A 14,963-nucleotide genomic window follows, 5' to 3' on the forward strand; every position below is an offset into this window, starting at 1 on the left:
AAAAAAGAAAGAAAGAAAGAAAGAGAAATAAAGAGAGAGAAAAAGAAAGGAAGGAAGAGAGAAAGGAAAAAAGAAAGAAAGAAAGAGAAAGAAAGAGAAAGAAAGGAAGGAAGAGAGAAAGGAAAAAAGAAAGAAAGAGAGAAAGAAAGGTTGGAGAGATGGCTCAGTGGTTTAGAGCACTGACTGCTCTTCCAGAGGTCCTGAGTTCAATTCCCAGCAACCACATGGTGGCTCACAACCATCTGTAATGGGATCTGACACCCTCTTCTGGTGTATCTGAAGACAACAATGGTGTACTCATATACATAAGATAAATAAATAAATAAATCTTTAAAGAAAGAAAGAGAGAAAGAAAGAAAGATGTTCTACTGTAATGTGGCCCATTGGAAGTGGCACTATTAGGAGGTGTGGCCTTGTTTTGAAGAAGTGTGTCACTCTGGGGTGGGCTTTGAGAGTCTCCTTCTGGTTGTCTTTGAATCAAGATGCAGAACTTTCTTTTTTGTTTATTTTTTTTTAATTTCATTTATTTATTTATTTATTTATTTATTTATTTATTTATTTATTTATTTGGTTTTTCGAGTCAGGGTTTCTCTGTGTAGCCCTGGCTGTCCTGGAATTCACTCTGTAGACCAGGCTGGCCTCAAACTCAGAAATCTGCCTTCTTCTGCCTCCCAAGTGCTGGGATCAAAGGTGTGCACCACCACTGCCGGGCTAAGATGCAGAATTCTCGGCTTCTTCTCCAGCACCACATCTTGCTGCCTGTTACAATGCCTCCTGCTATGATGAGAATGGACTGAACCTTGAAAATATAACCCAGCCCCAACTAAATGTTGTCCTTATAAGAGTTGCCTTGGCCGTGGTGTCTCTTCAGAGCGATGGAAACCTTAACTAAGACAGATGCGCTAGAGTTTGGTCCCTACTGGCCCAAGTGATCACAAAGAAAGGGAGAGGCTCGGGCGGCTCTGGACTTGCAGGTCTATGTGGGGTCACCCCAAGTTTGAATTAGTCATACTTACTGTTCAGGGGGCTGGGGGTAGGGAGAAGGCCAGCAAAGCTTTTTTTCTGTTTTCTGATTCTCTCTCTTCCCTTCCAGATAGTTCTTGCTATATGGACAAGGATGACCTCGAACTTCAGACCTTCTTCCCTCTGTGGTTACAGGAACACTCCACCATACCCTGTTTCTGGCTTATTGAGACTGTCTCAAGTGGCCACAGTCAACCTCAAACTTTGCCTTGTATCTGAGACTGGCATTGAATTAAGGCCTGTCTCCCCCCCACCACCACCACCACCCTCTGCCTAGTGTTAGGATTTCAGGCCTGTACCTCACTTTTGTTTTGTTCTTGAATTTTTTCTTTTGATTTTGATTTTTGCAATTTCTTTCTTTCTTTCTTTCTTTCTTTTGAGAGGTTAAAATTTTCAAACTGTACTGTGGGAACTTAGCCATTAGTTGAACCCAGTGGGAGACCAGCTCCCAGAACCTAAAAGCAATGTGAGGCCAGTTCCCAAGAACCCAGAAACAAGGGAACCAAGATAACTTGGCCCGAGTACTCAGAAACAACCTGGCCCAAAACAATTGCCAGGTGGCTAGCCTGCCCCTGAACCCTAGCACGAGCCAGCACCAATCAGAAACCACCCCGTACCTTCCTAAGACCTTGCTCGGGGGCCAGACTCCTCTACCCCTTCGAGGGATATGAGTCTCGCCCCAGCTAGCTGGAATAAAAAGCCTCTTGCAGATTGCATCAAGTCCGTGTCTTGGTGGTGTGTGGGGTTGTCGCTCCCAGAATTTGAGTGTGGGGGTCCCTCTGGGAATCTCACACTTTCTTTTTGTTTTTGTTTTGTTTTTCGAGACAGGGTTTCTCTGTACAGCCCTGGCTGTCCTAGAACTCACTCTGTAGACAAAGATGACCTTGAACACACAGAAATCCCTCTGCCTCTGCCTCCTGAGTGCTGGGATTAAAGCAGGAGCCACCACAGGCAGTTGTTTGTCATATGTATGAGTGTTTGACCTACACCTATGTATGTGTACAACATCGTATCTATCTTGTGCCTTTGGAACCTAGATTCAAGTGACAGATTACAGGAAGTTATAAGCCAGCCAATATGGATTCTAAGAACTGAACCCAGGACCCTGGAGGAGCAGAGAAAGCTATTTACTAAGAAGCCATTTCTCCAGTCCCAAAATTTTTACCTTCCTTTTCTTTTTCACTTTCTTTCTTCCTTCCTTTCTTCCTTCCTTTTTTTTTTTTTCCGAGACAGGGTTTCTCTGTGTAGCCCTGGCTGTCCTGGAACTCACTCTGTAGACCAGGCTGGCCTCAGAAATCCGCCTGCCTCTGCCTTCCAAGTGCTGCCACCACCACCCGGCTTTTCCTTCCTTCCTTCCTTCCTTTCTTCCCTTCCTTCCTTCCTTCTTCCCTTCCTTCCTTCATTTCTTCCTTTCTTTCTTTCCTTTTCTCTTTCTTTCTTTTGTGGACATCTGTAGTGAGAATTTTGTTTTCTTTAAAAACAAAGACATGCTATGTGACTGTTTTTGTTTTAATCACACGTGTGGGATATGGGGTTGCTTCAGATTGTCCACAGCAGCTGACCCATGATTTGTCTCATGCTCTGGCAAGGGCATGGTTCTTACCATCTAAAGATAGTTTACATAGCCGGGTGGTAGTGGCACACGCCTTTAGTCCGAGCACTTGGGAGGCAGAGGCAGGCGGATTTCTGAGTTCGAGGCCAACCTGGTCTACAGAGTGAGTTCCAGGACAGCCAGGGCTACACAGAGAAACCCTGTCTCGAAAAACAACAACAACAAAAGCAAACAAACAAACAAAGTTCACGTTTGGAATTCTGAGGAGTCTTAAGATTAAAAGGATATAAAAATGCCAGAACCCCGAGAGGCTGCCACATTGCTGCACTGCTGGTCGGAGATATCCTGACTACCAAGATCAAACTGCCCCAAGGAACTGGACACCGCTAAGCAGCAGGAAATAGTCTAAGATGGATGCCCCCCCCTTCCCCTCTAACCTTCTCTCCTACCTAGTGTTTGGGAGGTTGGAAAGATGGAGAAGGATGGTGGGAAAAATAATCCAATAAGGTAGCCAAAAGTCTGGTTACATATATCGTAAAAGATTCCTTTTTTTTTGTTCGTTTGTTTGTTTTTCGAAACAGGGTTTCTCTGTGTAGCCCTGGCTGTCCTGGAACTCACTCTGTAGACCAGGCTGGCCTCAAACTCAGAAATCCGTCTGTCTCTGCCTCCCAAATTCTGGGATTAAAGGTGTGCGCCACCACGGCCCAGCAAAAGATTACTTTTTATTTATGTGTGTATGTGTGCGTGTGTGCACCACATGTATGCAAATTTCCGCTCAGAGGTGGGAAGAGCACCTGAGATTCCCTGGAACGGAAGTTAGAACCGACCCTGAGCCAGTAGACATGGATACTAGAAACCCAACTCAGGTTCTCTGCAAGAGCAGCAACAATCTTAGCCACTGAGTTATCTCCTCCTTTGTAGCCCAAGTCGGCCTGGAACTCCTTGTGTAATCCTAGTGGGCAGGAGACTTCCCTCAGGCGGGAGTCACTGTACAGGCGTTCAGCATCTTCTTATGCACTGGCTCCTCCTGGTGGGCATCTCTTGTCGCTGCAGCTTCACCCATCAAAGGTTCACAAGCAGGGATTTCTAGAGGCCAAGAGAAAAGAAGGAAGAGAGGATGCCAGGAGAAAACTAAGGAAACAGAATCGTGGCAAGAGGAAAGGGTCCTGGAATTGAACCGGGAGGAGAAGGAACCGAAGCCACCAGAATGCTCTTCGGGATTGAAAGAGGGAAGGGAGTCGCCCACAGCTGTTTCCTAAGAGGGAAAGATCATATTGTGTATGAATTTAAAATACAAGAATGTCAGGCTTTATTTCTAAAATGAATATAGTCTCATTCTTACACACAAAGTTTGAAATAGAGGCGGACCTGCTTCTAATAAAAAACAAACAAACAAAAACAAACAGCCAGGCGGTGGTGGTGCACGGTGGTGATGCACACATTTAATCCCAGCACTTGGGATTTCTGAGTTCAAGGCCAGCCTGGTCTACAGAATGAGTTTCAGGACAGCCAGGACTACATAGAGAAGGCCTGTCTCGAAAAACCAAAATAATAATAATAATAATAATAATAATAATAATAATAATAATAATAATAATAGTAATAATAGTAATAATAGTAATAATAGTAATAATAAATTAAAGTGAAATTAAAATTAAAGTAACTGTGATTTTTCTATGCCAAAATTCAGGGACTCTCCAAGAACGGAGTTCACCGTCAAACTGAAACACACATAGTAGGGAGACAGTCAAGTGGCTGAGTACGAGCTTGGTATAATACCACCAAAAAAAAAAAAAAAATTAAAAAGGTCACCAGGAACCTTCTTGAAGAAGAAGAGTTTGTGACTTCCATACCATACAAACTTTCCATAAAAGACTCAGAATGTGGTCTTACTTAAAATAAGTCTCCTTGAAGATGTGATTAAGGATCCCCAAGGGAGATTATCCTAGATTAAGATGATCCATAAATCCAATAATAGCCCTTATAACCCTGAAAGGAGAAACGTGAAGGAGGCTGTGCTTGCTGACACAGGCTAACCTGGGCCGATGGGCTGAACTCCAGCACTTGGGAGGCAGAGGCAGGCGGATTTCTGAGTTTGTGGCCAGCCTGGTCTACAGAGTGAGTGCCAGGACAGCCAGGGCTAAACAGAGAAACCCTGTCTCAAAAAACAAAACAAACAAACAAAAAGAGTGACCAGTCCCCCTTGGCTGACTGTCTCGTCTTGGGGGAATGCTATCTTCTCTGCCCACATTCACAATAAAGAGTTGAGACCCCCATGAGGTCCCTTACCAGACTTAGGATGAAGTTAAGTTTTAGGCTTAGCTGGGCGGTGGTGGCGCACGCCTTTAATCCCAGCACTTGGGAGGCAGAGACAGGTGGATTTCTGAGTTCGAGGCCAGCCTGGTCTACAGAGTGAGTTCCAGGACAGCCAAGGCTACACAGAGAAACCCTGTCTTGAAAAATCAAAAAAAAAAAAAAAAAAAAAAAAAAAAAAAAAAAAAAAAAAAGTTTTAGGCTTAACTTGAACTTCCAGACAGAGCTCCTACACTTGCCCAGGGTCTAGACAGTGCTGTCCAGGATCTAAAGTTCTAGGTTCAAGGATCCTGCATGAACCTCTTTGTTTGTTTCTTTCTTTTCTTTTTTCTTTCTTTCTTTCTTTCTTTCTTTCTTTCTTTTTTTTTTTTTTAGGTTTTTCGAGACAGGGTTTCTCTGTTTAGCCCTGGCTGTCCTGGAACTCACTCTGTAGACCAGGCTGTCCTTGAACTCAGAAATCCGCCTGTCTCTGCCTCCCAAGTGCTGGGATTAAAGGCATGTGCCACCACTGCCCAGACTGAAGAACCATTTTCAAAGGTTGTAGAAACTATATGTGGTGATGCACTCCTTTAATCTCAGCACTTGGGAGGCAGAGGCAGGCAGATTTCTGAGTTCCAGGCCAGCCTGGTCTACAGAGTGAGTTCCAGGACAGCCAGGGCTACACAGAGAAACCCTGTCTTGAAAAACAAGAGAAAAAAAAAAAGAAGGAAAGAAAAAGAAAGAAAAAAAGAAAAACCAGAGACACACAGAGAGATTGGAAAGAGAGATTGAGATATCCTACCCAAGGGTTAGCTATTCCAAATTGAAGGTTGTGATGACAGTCTCAATCTTTCAAATTGTATTTTGATGTCTATGCTTTGGATTGTTCACCCCTGCCCTTCCCAGACCATTAAAGATGGAGTCAACCTTACTCCCTCTCTCCCTGGTATTTATTTGTTTAGGCAGGGGATTGGGTAGGGTTGCTGGGATGGAGTCGCTTATAGCCCAGGCTGCCTCAGATTCATTATGTAGCTGAAGATAACTTTGAACTTCTAATAAATCTATCCTTCTCTTCTTGTGTATGTAGTGCATGTGTGTGTGTGTGTGTGTGTGTGTGTGTGTGTGTGTGTGTATACACATAGGTGTGTGGAAGCCAGAGTACCATGCTGGGTATCTGACTGTATTGTTTTTTTTTTTTTTTTTTTTTGTGGCTGTCCTGGAACTCACTCTGTAGACCAGGCTGGCCTCGAACTCAGAAATCCACCTGCCACAGCCTCCCAAATGCTGGGACTAAAGGTGTGTGCCACCACTGCCTGGCCTTTTTTTACATTTTTATTTGGGTGTGTATTTGGGTGTATGGATGCAGTGTCCCTTGACTGGAAGCCAAGGACAATACTGTAAGAGTTGGTTTTCCTACTCAGTTATGTGGGTTTCAAGAATCCCAACTGGGGTGTCAGGCTTTGTAGCAAGTGCCTTTGCCCATCTACCAGGCACCTCACCTGGGCACCCATTTTTTTTTTTAAAGGAAAGGTTTCTCACTCGAACCTGGAGCTTACTAATCAGACTGGTTGGTCATTGAGCTAGGTATCTACTTATCTCTGCCCCAGGCCTTTTACACCAGCCAAAGGGATTTGATTTGACCTCGGGTCTTTGTGCTTGCAAAGCAGCCCTTAGCATACGAACCACTGATGTTTTGTTTCAGGTTTTTGTTTGTTGTTTGTTTGCTTGTTTGTTTTTCAAAACAAGGTTTCTCTGTGTAGCCCTGGCTGTCCTGGAACTCACTCTGTAGACCAGGCTGGCCTCGAACTCACTGAGATCTGCCTGCCTCTCCTTCCTGAGTGCTGGGATCAAAGGTGTGCACCACCACGTGAGCCTGGCTTCTGTTTGGTTTTGTTTTTTTTAAGATTTATTTTTTTTTATTTATTTTATGTGTATGAGTACACTGTAGCTGTACAGAAGGCCGTGAGCCATCATGTGTGTGGCTGCTGGGAATTTGTTGGGCTCAGGACCTCTGCTGGCCCACTCGCTCCAGCGTAATTCACTGTAGCTGTCTTCAGACGCACCAGAAGAGGGCGTCCGATCTCATTATGGGTGGTTGTGAGCCACCACGTGGTTGCTGGGATCCGAACTCAGGACCTTCGGAAGAGCAGTCAGTGCTCTTACCTGCTGAGCCATCTCGCCAGCCCCTCTGTTTAGTTTTTTTTACTTAAAGATTCATCTGTTGTTATTTCCTGTGTGTGTGTGTGAATACCTGCATGTATGTATGTGTGAATGCCTGCACGTACGTACATGCAACTACAGCAATGCTGGAGTCCGTAAAGAGCAGAACAGATCCCCTAGAACTGGAGTCCAAGAGGCTGCGATAGCAGGTGCTCTTAATTTAACCATCTCCCCAGCCCCGAAGCCTGACCTTTCTGCCTCTACCTCCTAAGTTCTAGGCTTACAGCCCTGAGCCAAACTCTAGGTCTTTGTGGTAGATGACTATACACCAGCCAGAGTGCCCCGCCCTCCTCAGCTGGCTCAGGCTGTCTACCTCACTCAACAGGTTGGGTTGGATTTTTCTGATGGGCACCTATCCATAAAGAGTATAGCAAGAGTATGGGAAAGTTTGAGGGAAGGTTTCCCGACCAGGAATGATCCCTTGGAAGCAGGGACAGAAATGAGACAGCATAAGCCAGTCAGAGCACCCAGAATCTGAGGGTCTTTTCTGGGTGGACACTGGTGCTCTGGACTTCTGGGGCAGACTGCGGACGAGGCCCAGAGAGAAAGTTCCAGATGAAGGAAATTTAAACCGTGCTGGTTCCACATGTATACGGTACCATATGGGCACTCCCAACCCCAACCTAACTAAATAAACAATATTTTAAAGCACATAAAAGTTAGACATGCTGTCCCTGTGGGAAATGACAACCACAGGAAGGATATGCTTGCATACAGCTGATTGTAAGTGTGTGTGTGTGTGTGTGTGTGAGTGTGTGTGCTCTTGCTTGCGTGCATGGGCAGGGAGAGGGAATGTGTGTTTGGAGGCTAGAGGTGGATATTGAGTGTGTATGTGTCTATTCAGAGGCTAGAGGTAGCCACTGAGTGTGTGTGTGCGTGAACATGCGTGTCTGTCTATTCAGAGGCTAGAGGTGGCCACTGAGTGTGTGTGTGCGCGAACATGCGTGTCTGTCTATTCAGAGGCTAGAGGTGGCCACTGAGTGTGTGTGCTTGTACACGTGGGTTAGTGTGTGTTCAGAGGCCAGGTGGACACTGACTGTCCTGCTCTTTTATCCTTGGCCTTATTCCCTTGAGACCTGGACCTAGGCAGGCAGTCAGCAAACCCGTGATTCTCCAGCCTCTGAACCTCAGGGTGGCGGGGACACATGGGTGCACTCAGACATGCAGCCCTTGATGTAGGCGATGGGATAGAAGCAAGTGATCTTCCTTGTGGAGCTTGTCTCCCAGTCCTCATTTCCTGTGAAACTGCAGGTCTCCAAGCCCCTGGGGTGGCAAGCTGGGGGATGGGGTAGGAAACTCAGAGTCACATCAGACTGGGGGGGGGGGGGGACAGGTTGGAGTCAAGGGAGAGGCAAGGGTGGGAGACAGGCGGAGGTGGAAAGTTAGGGAACTGGTAGAGTAGAGGGGTGTAAATCACGGATGACTGGTGAGAGTGGGAGAAGGGTCGGGAAGAACAGATGTGGTCAGGTGTTGGTCTGGAGAAGTTCTTAGTTACGAAATATACAACTCCCAGGGTGGTTCAGGGCTGCATCCCTGCACTCAGGAAATTGAGGAAGGTGAATAGTGAGTTTGAGGCCAGGCTGAACCACAAAATTTGTTCCAGGCTAGTCTCAGCTACACAGGTCCTGTTTGGAGAAAAGAATGAAAAAAAGAAAAAGACGGTTCAAGAGTAGTGCAAAGGAATCTCACCGCAGAGAGGATCTCCTGAGGAGCCTTGAGCCACCATAGATGAGGTGTGGACCGTTGGGGGAAGGGGACATATAAAAGGTGGTTACGGCTGGCCGGAAGTAGGCAGTGGATGGTGCTTGGCGCGAGCTGAGGGAACAGTCTCACAGGTGAACAAGCACAGCACCACACCAGGGAGAGTCCCGGACAGGCACCAGGCATGTGGCCAGCTGTGAGGGCCAGAGTTAATTGTCAGCTGCACGGAAGTTATAATCACCTAGGAGACGGGCCTCTGACACACCTGTTGGGGGCTGTCTTGATGGCACGGAGGTGGGAAGACCCAGCCACTGTGGACAGGACCATTGCCTGGCTGGAATCCTGCACTGTGTGGAGAAAAGGACACATGCGCACTGCTGTTCCACACTGGCTACAACATGACCAGCTATCAGGAGTTTCGACCTCCGACTTCCCCTAGATGGGGAACTATAACCTTGAATTGTGACCGGAAATAAATCCCTTCTCCCTTAGTTGCTTTTGTCAGTATTCTGACATGGGAATCGAACAAGTAACTAAACCACCAGCCACATATTTCAAGAGGGTGGTGTTGGGCTTCAGCTATTTTTCTAATAAGTCCTCCCACCAGTAAAGCGTCTGCCATGTGAGCACCAGGACCTTAGTGGATCCTAAGTACCCACATAAAAGGCAGGCCGTTGCTGTGAGAGTGGAACCTCACTGGATGTACTGGCTGGTTTTGTGTGTCAACTTGACACAAGCTGGAGTTATCACAGAGAAGGGAGCTTCAGTTGGGGAAGTGCCTCCATGAGATCCAGCTGTGGGGCATTTTTTCAATTGCCCCTTGTGGGTAGTGCCATCCCTGGGCTGGAAGTCTTGGGTTCTATCAGAGAGCAGGCTGAGCAAGCCAGGGGAAGTAACCCAGTAAGAAACATCTCTCCATGACCTCTGCATCAGCTCCTGCTTCCTGACCTGCCTGAGTTCCAGTCCTGACTTCCTCTGGTGATCAACAGCCATGTGGAAGTGTAAGCTCAATAAACCCTTTCCTCCCCAACTTGCTTCATGGTCATGATGTTTGTGCAGGAATAGAAACCCTGACTAAGACACTGGACCTTAGTGGATCCTAAGTAGCCACATACAAGGCAGGCCGTTGCTGTGAGAGTGGAATCTCATTGCCAGGGAGGCAGATGCAAATCTGCGATCCCTGGAATCACTGCACTGCCAGCCTGGCCACATCAGTGAAGCTCAGGGTCAGTGAGGGCCCCAAGTTTAGTCCTCAGTTACAGGACAGAGAGAGAGAGAGAGAGAGAGAGAGAGAGACAGAGACAGAGACAGAGACAGAGACAGAGAGAGACAGACAGGCAGAGAGAGAGAGAGAGAGACAGAGAGAGAGAGGGAGGGAGGGAGAGAAAGAGACAGAGAGAGAGAGAGAGAGAGAGAGAGAGAGAGAGAGGGAGGGAGGAGGGAGAGAAAGAGACAGAGAGAGAGACAGAGACACAAAGAGAGACAGAGACAGAGAGAGAGAGGGAGGGAGGGAGAGACAGAGAGACAGAAACACAAAGACAGAGACAGAGAGAGAGAGGGAGGGAGGGAGAGAAAGAGACAGAGAGAGACAGACAGACAGAGAGAAAGAGACAGAGAGACAGAGACAGAAAGACAGAGAGCACTCATGCAAAAGCTGGGTGGTAGTGGCACAAGGTGGGGGTAGGGTGGGGTGGCACAAGCCTTTAATCCCAGTATTTAGCAGGCAGAGGCAGCCTTTAATCCCAGAACTTGGGTGGCAGAGAGGCAAGTGGATCTCTGTAAGTTCAAAGCCAGCCTGGTCTACAGAGTTAGTTCCAAGATAGTCAGGGCTATGCAGAAAAACCGTATCTCAAACAAACAAACAAACAAACAACAAAGACAAAGCAAAACACGTGAACAAAAAAGTGGACAAATGAGGAGCAGACCAGATGTCAACCTCTGGCCTCCAAATACATACACACATGTATCACACACACAGATGCAGACACACAAAACACAACAGATAAGAAAGCAGGCATAGTGGTGCACACCTATACTTATAGTTCTTAGAAACCTGAGGTAGGAGGATCACTACAAGCTCAAGGCCAGCCTGGTTAATGCATTCAATTCTACACCAGCCAGGGGTATACTGTGAGACTCTATCTAAGAAAAATGGGGGGGCTGGTGAGATGGCTCGGCGGTTAAGAGCACTGACTGCTCTTCCAGAGGTCCTAAGTTCAATTCCCAGCAACCACATGGTGGCTCACAACCACCCGTAATGAGATCTGAAGACAGTTACAGTGTACTTACTTATAATAATAAATAAATCTTAAACAAACAAACAAAAAATTTTCAAAAGCCTAGTCCCTAGGCTGGAGAAGAAACCTGGAAGTGTGACATCAGCTTCCATTCTCACTGTTAATACTTCCAGGCTACGCAACACAAAGTATCATCTACTACCCTTTGTAGGCACAGAGAAGCCTTTAAGATGGGCCTCTTGGGAAAGACAAGCCACACAGATGAGTCAGTGGAAAACTAATATCCTGTGCTCTTAGGCATCAGGGCTGGCAAAGACAAAGGCAACATCTTTGAAACCTGGCCTATAACTAGAGGTGTGATGTCTCAAACTCTGTTATTTGAGAGTCGGCTACGCAGGTCAGGCTAGCCATGAATTCAGGCTGGATCAGTGCTGAGTGCTGTCCAAAGCCCCACGTTGGGTTGCTTTCCCTTCAGCCTAACCCAGAACACAGCCAGCACCCCTGAGCCCTTGTCTTCTATCTTTGTTCTTTTCTTTTTGATTTGTTTATTTATTATATGTAAGTACACTGTAGCTGTCTTCAGAGACCCTAGAACAGGGCATCAGATCTCATTACAGAAGGTTGTGAGCCACCATGTGGTTGCTGGGATTTGAACTCAGGACCTCTGGAAGTGCTCTTAATCTCTGAGCCATCTCTCCAGCCCCAAGCTCTGGTCTTCTAACGTCCCCTCCTCCCAGCTCCAGCTCCTGACCTCTCACTTTCTACCCATTTTCAAGATAAAACTGGACTGGGTCAGAGAGCTACAGGAAGGGGTGGGAAGGCCAGCTTCTTGCTTAGGGAGGGGCTTGTGGTCAGCCTGAATGGTGTAGGCTGGCTTGGGTTCTCCTTTTTTAAAATTTATTTTATGTGGGCGTCTACCTGCACTCATGTGCACTGCATACATGCCTGATGCCCTTGGAGCCACAAGAGGGCGCCAGAACTTTTGGAACTGGGCTTAAATCTGGGTTTCAAGGAGACTCGTAGGTGCTGGGAACTAACTGATTCTCTTCAGAACAGAAAATGTTTCTAAAGGCTGAGCCACCTCTCCTGCTTTCCCTTTGAAAAGGAGTTGGAAGTGAAGCCAACTTAAAGGTGCTGTAGGTTGTAGAAGGCTGGATGGGGTCTAAGGAAAAGCACTGGGGTTCAAGTTAGATGTATCTAGGCCAGGAGTGGTGGGAAAGGAGCTGAGGACAGAGCAAGGGGCAGAGGCTAGGGTTGGTGAGGTGGTGGTTACAGCTGGAATAGATTGAAACAAGTTCTTCAGCAGCTTGCTGGAGCCTGGACTAACCCACATCTGTACAAAGTCTTGGATGGACTCTCCCTACCTTTACATCAGAAATTGCTTTTACCAGGGGCCTTCCCCCACAGGGGCTGCTGGGGGACAATGGGGAGGAACCAGACCTGGGGCTCCAGAGGAAACTGCTGATCACTGTTTCCTGAGTTCAAATACTGAGTTCCCCTGTCTCTTAGGCCCACCTTTTTTCGCCGGGCAGGGCAGGGCAGGGCATGCACCTAACTCTCTTTCACTGATAAGAGTGTGCTAATGTCCCAGGACCCAGTCACTCAACCTAACCTCACGGCTAAGCCACATTCATTTTCAACACATCTTCATCTACCCTTTGAGCCTCCTCCATGAAACTCATGCTCTCTCTGCCTTCTCAGAACTACACCCCTCCCATACAGAACTGGGTCTGGTAACTATGAGGACTCCATTGATACTAGCTGAATGAATTCTCCAACACACACACATATAAACATGCACACACATGTCCACATACACATTAACATACTTACACATACCTACAACCTCCTCAGCTTCAGTCATATATGTGCATAAATGCACTGGCACACACTTGGGCAAAAAAGGCCAAATGTACTCTGGACACCAAACATGTGCCGCCTGCAGGTGTTACCTAGAGTGCAGAATGAGAAAGTGGGGTGGCCAATGTCCTTGTCGGGCCAGGCCAAGCCTCTGCATGCGCATAGTTGTGTGAATGCATGTTCATGTGTGAATAGACCTTGTGGTCTTGAAGCCCTATGTTGGCAATAGGGCAAGGTAACTATGGAGGGGGTGGGAGTGTGTCAGCCAGGCTTTCCTCTGATAGCTTCCTGTCAAAAGCTATGGCAGAAGCACACTGTCTATGGGGTTTAACTGCAGATCCAGAGGTCTCAGTAGGGGAGTGGTCTGAGGCTTCCCCTGTCAGGATACAGGTAGGGAGGATCATTAATGGAGGAGCCAAGTTGTAACCCACAGCAGGCTCTCTCCTATCTTGACAGTCTCTTGAATGGTGGAGACGTGGGACAGGGTGTTAGTAGGTTAAGATGCTATTTCTCCTGTCTCCCTGTAGAACTTAGGTGGCCCCAACCAAAGTTGGCAGGAGACAGCCAATTCTGCCTCTCTCTTAGCCCTCAGCAGGGGCCTGGGGGGTGGGCAGGGACTGGTTTAGACCTCATCTGAGATGAGGGGTTCCGTTGTTCTTTTTAAGGGCTCTCCCAGAAAACATCAGAGTGTCTCAGAGGCTCTAATTGCCCCCAAGGACTCCTTCCCCACGAGTAGTCAACGTCTTCATCCAGGCCTCTTCTAGAAGCCCTGCTTCAGAGAGCAGGGACCTTGTAAGAGCTAGAGGTAAGGGGCAGCAGTTGGGGTACGGGGTGTCTGAGGAAAGACAACATCTAAGGTGATCGAGGGCTAGGGTGGGATTCCTAGGAAGAAAGTCTGGGAACCCGGAATGAAAGGCACACTCAGGAACAGCTCCACCCAAAGATGGAAGGAGGAGGAAGACATTCTTGAGGAAGGCTGCCTGCAGTGGAGGGATTCTGTATATATATGTAGTCCCGGAAGTCACTATATAGACCAGGCTGGTTTTGAACTCATAAAGATTCTCTCGCCTCTGAGTGCTACCATGCCTGACAAACTTTACCAATGACTAACCAGGACACTCTCAAACCAAAAAATCTCTTTATTGATTGGTACCATACATGACTCAAATGGCCAAAAAAATGAAAAAAGAAAAAAAAATGAAAAAAGAAAAAAAAAAAGAAAGAAAAAATAGGGGGAAAAATCATTCCAGTGGGAATGGGACATCCACTCCACCTCGCCCTTTCCTTTGGCTCCTGATAGCATCCTCCCAAAAGTGGCTGGCACGGAGGACGCAGGGCTCAAGGGACCCCATAATCCAAAAGAGAGAATGGGGAGAGAGGAGGCACCCACACAGCCTGGGTCTGCCCACAGGCAGAGGCAACAGAACCATGAGCCAGAACCTTGCTTTCGGCCTCTCCTCATCCTGAGCTCCAACTATGAACTGGAGCTGAGGGTACCGGCTGCTGTTGCTCGGTCTGAGGGGACAGGGAGAGGGATGCCTACTTCCACTTGGGGGAGGACAGAGGCCTTTCTCTCTCTGAAGGGCTTAAGCTGGGTGGTCTTAATGGTTTCTTTCCCTCAGTCAGAGAGGTTAGGACTGGATGCACAGTCTGAAGGGTCGGGAGAGGAGGGCTCTGGAGTAGAGTGGACAAGGTCCTCTCATTCTATTCCTGACACTGAGACAAAAAACACAGACATACAAAGCAGCGCCCTTCCCTCTGTGCTCCCCGAGGGAGGGAACCTCCCCACCCACCCGAGACAGCTGCTCTAGGAGAGGACTGTAAAAATACACACTGTGGAGGGGTGGAACTAGAGGGACTCACAGGACCAGGAGGCCAGGCCAGAGCCCTGGAGGCTGGGGAGACAGACAACAGGGGGTTGTCAAAAGATGTGGTCACTAATGATCCCATCCCCAACCAATGACATGCTGCTCCAAACCCCAGAGGGAAAGAGAAGAGAGATGGTGAAGCAACCCCTTGGTCTGAAGTGCTCAAACTGTATAAAATGGTAGGCATACTGCCCTGCCCAACGTTCACCC

General features: G+C 47.5%; 1 long non-coding RNA gene across 1 annotated transcript; it reads right to left on the reverse strand.

Annotated features, from left to right (window-relative positions):
- Positions 1–3,277: 3,277 nt before the first annotated feature.
- LOC116101295 lies at positions 3,278–9,497 on the reverse strand. The gene is made up of 2 exons (XR_004122833.1): positions 8,777–9,497; positions 3,278–3,661 (listed from the first exon to the last, which is right to left on the reverse strand). It is a non-coding gene; the product is annotated as an uncharacterized LOC116101295 (long non-coding RNA).
- Between the last annotated feature and the right edge of the window lie 5,466 nt (positions 9,498–14,963).

This window comes from Mastomys coucha, unplaced genomic scaffold (assembly GCF_008632895.1).
Source record: "Mastomys coucha isolate ucsf_1 unplaced genomic scaffold, UCSF_Mcou_1 pScaffold21, whole genome shotgun sequence".
Lineage (NCBI taxonomy): Eukaryota > Metazoa > Chordata > Mammalia > Rodentia > Muridae > Mastomys > Mastomys coucha.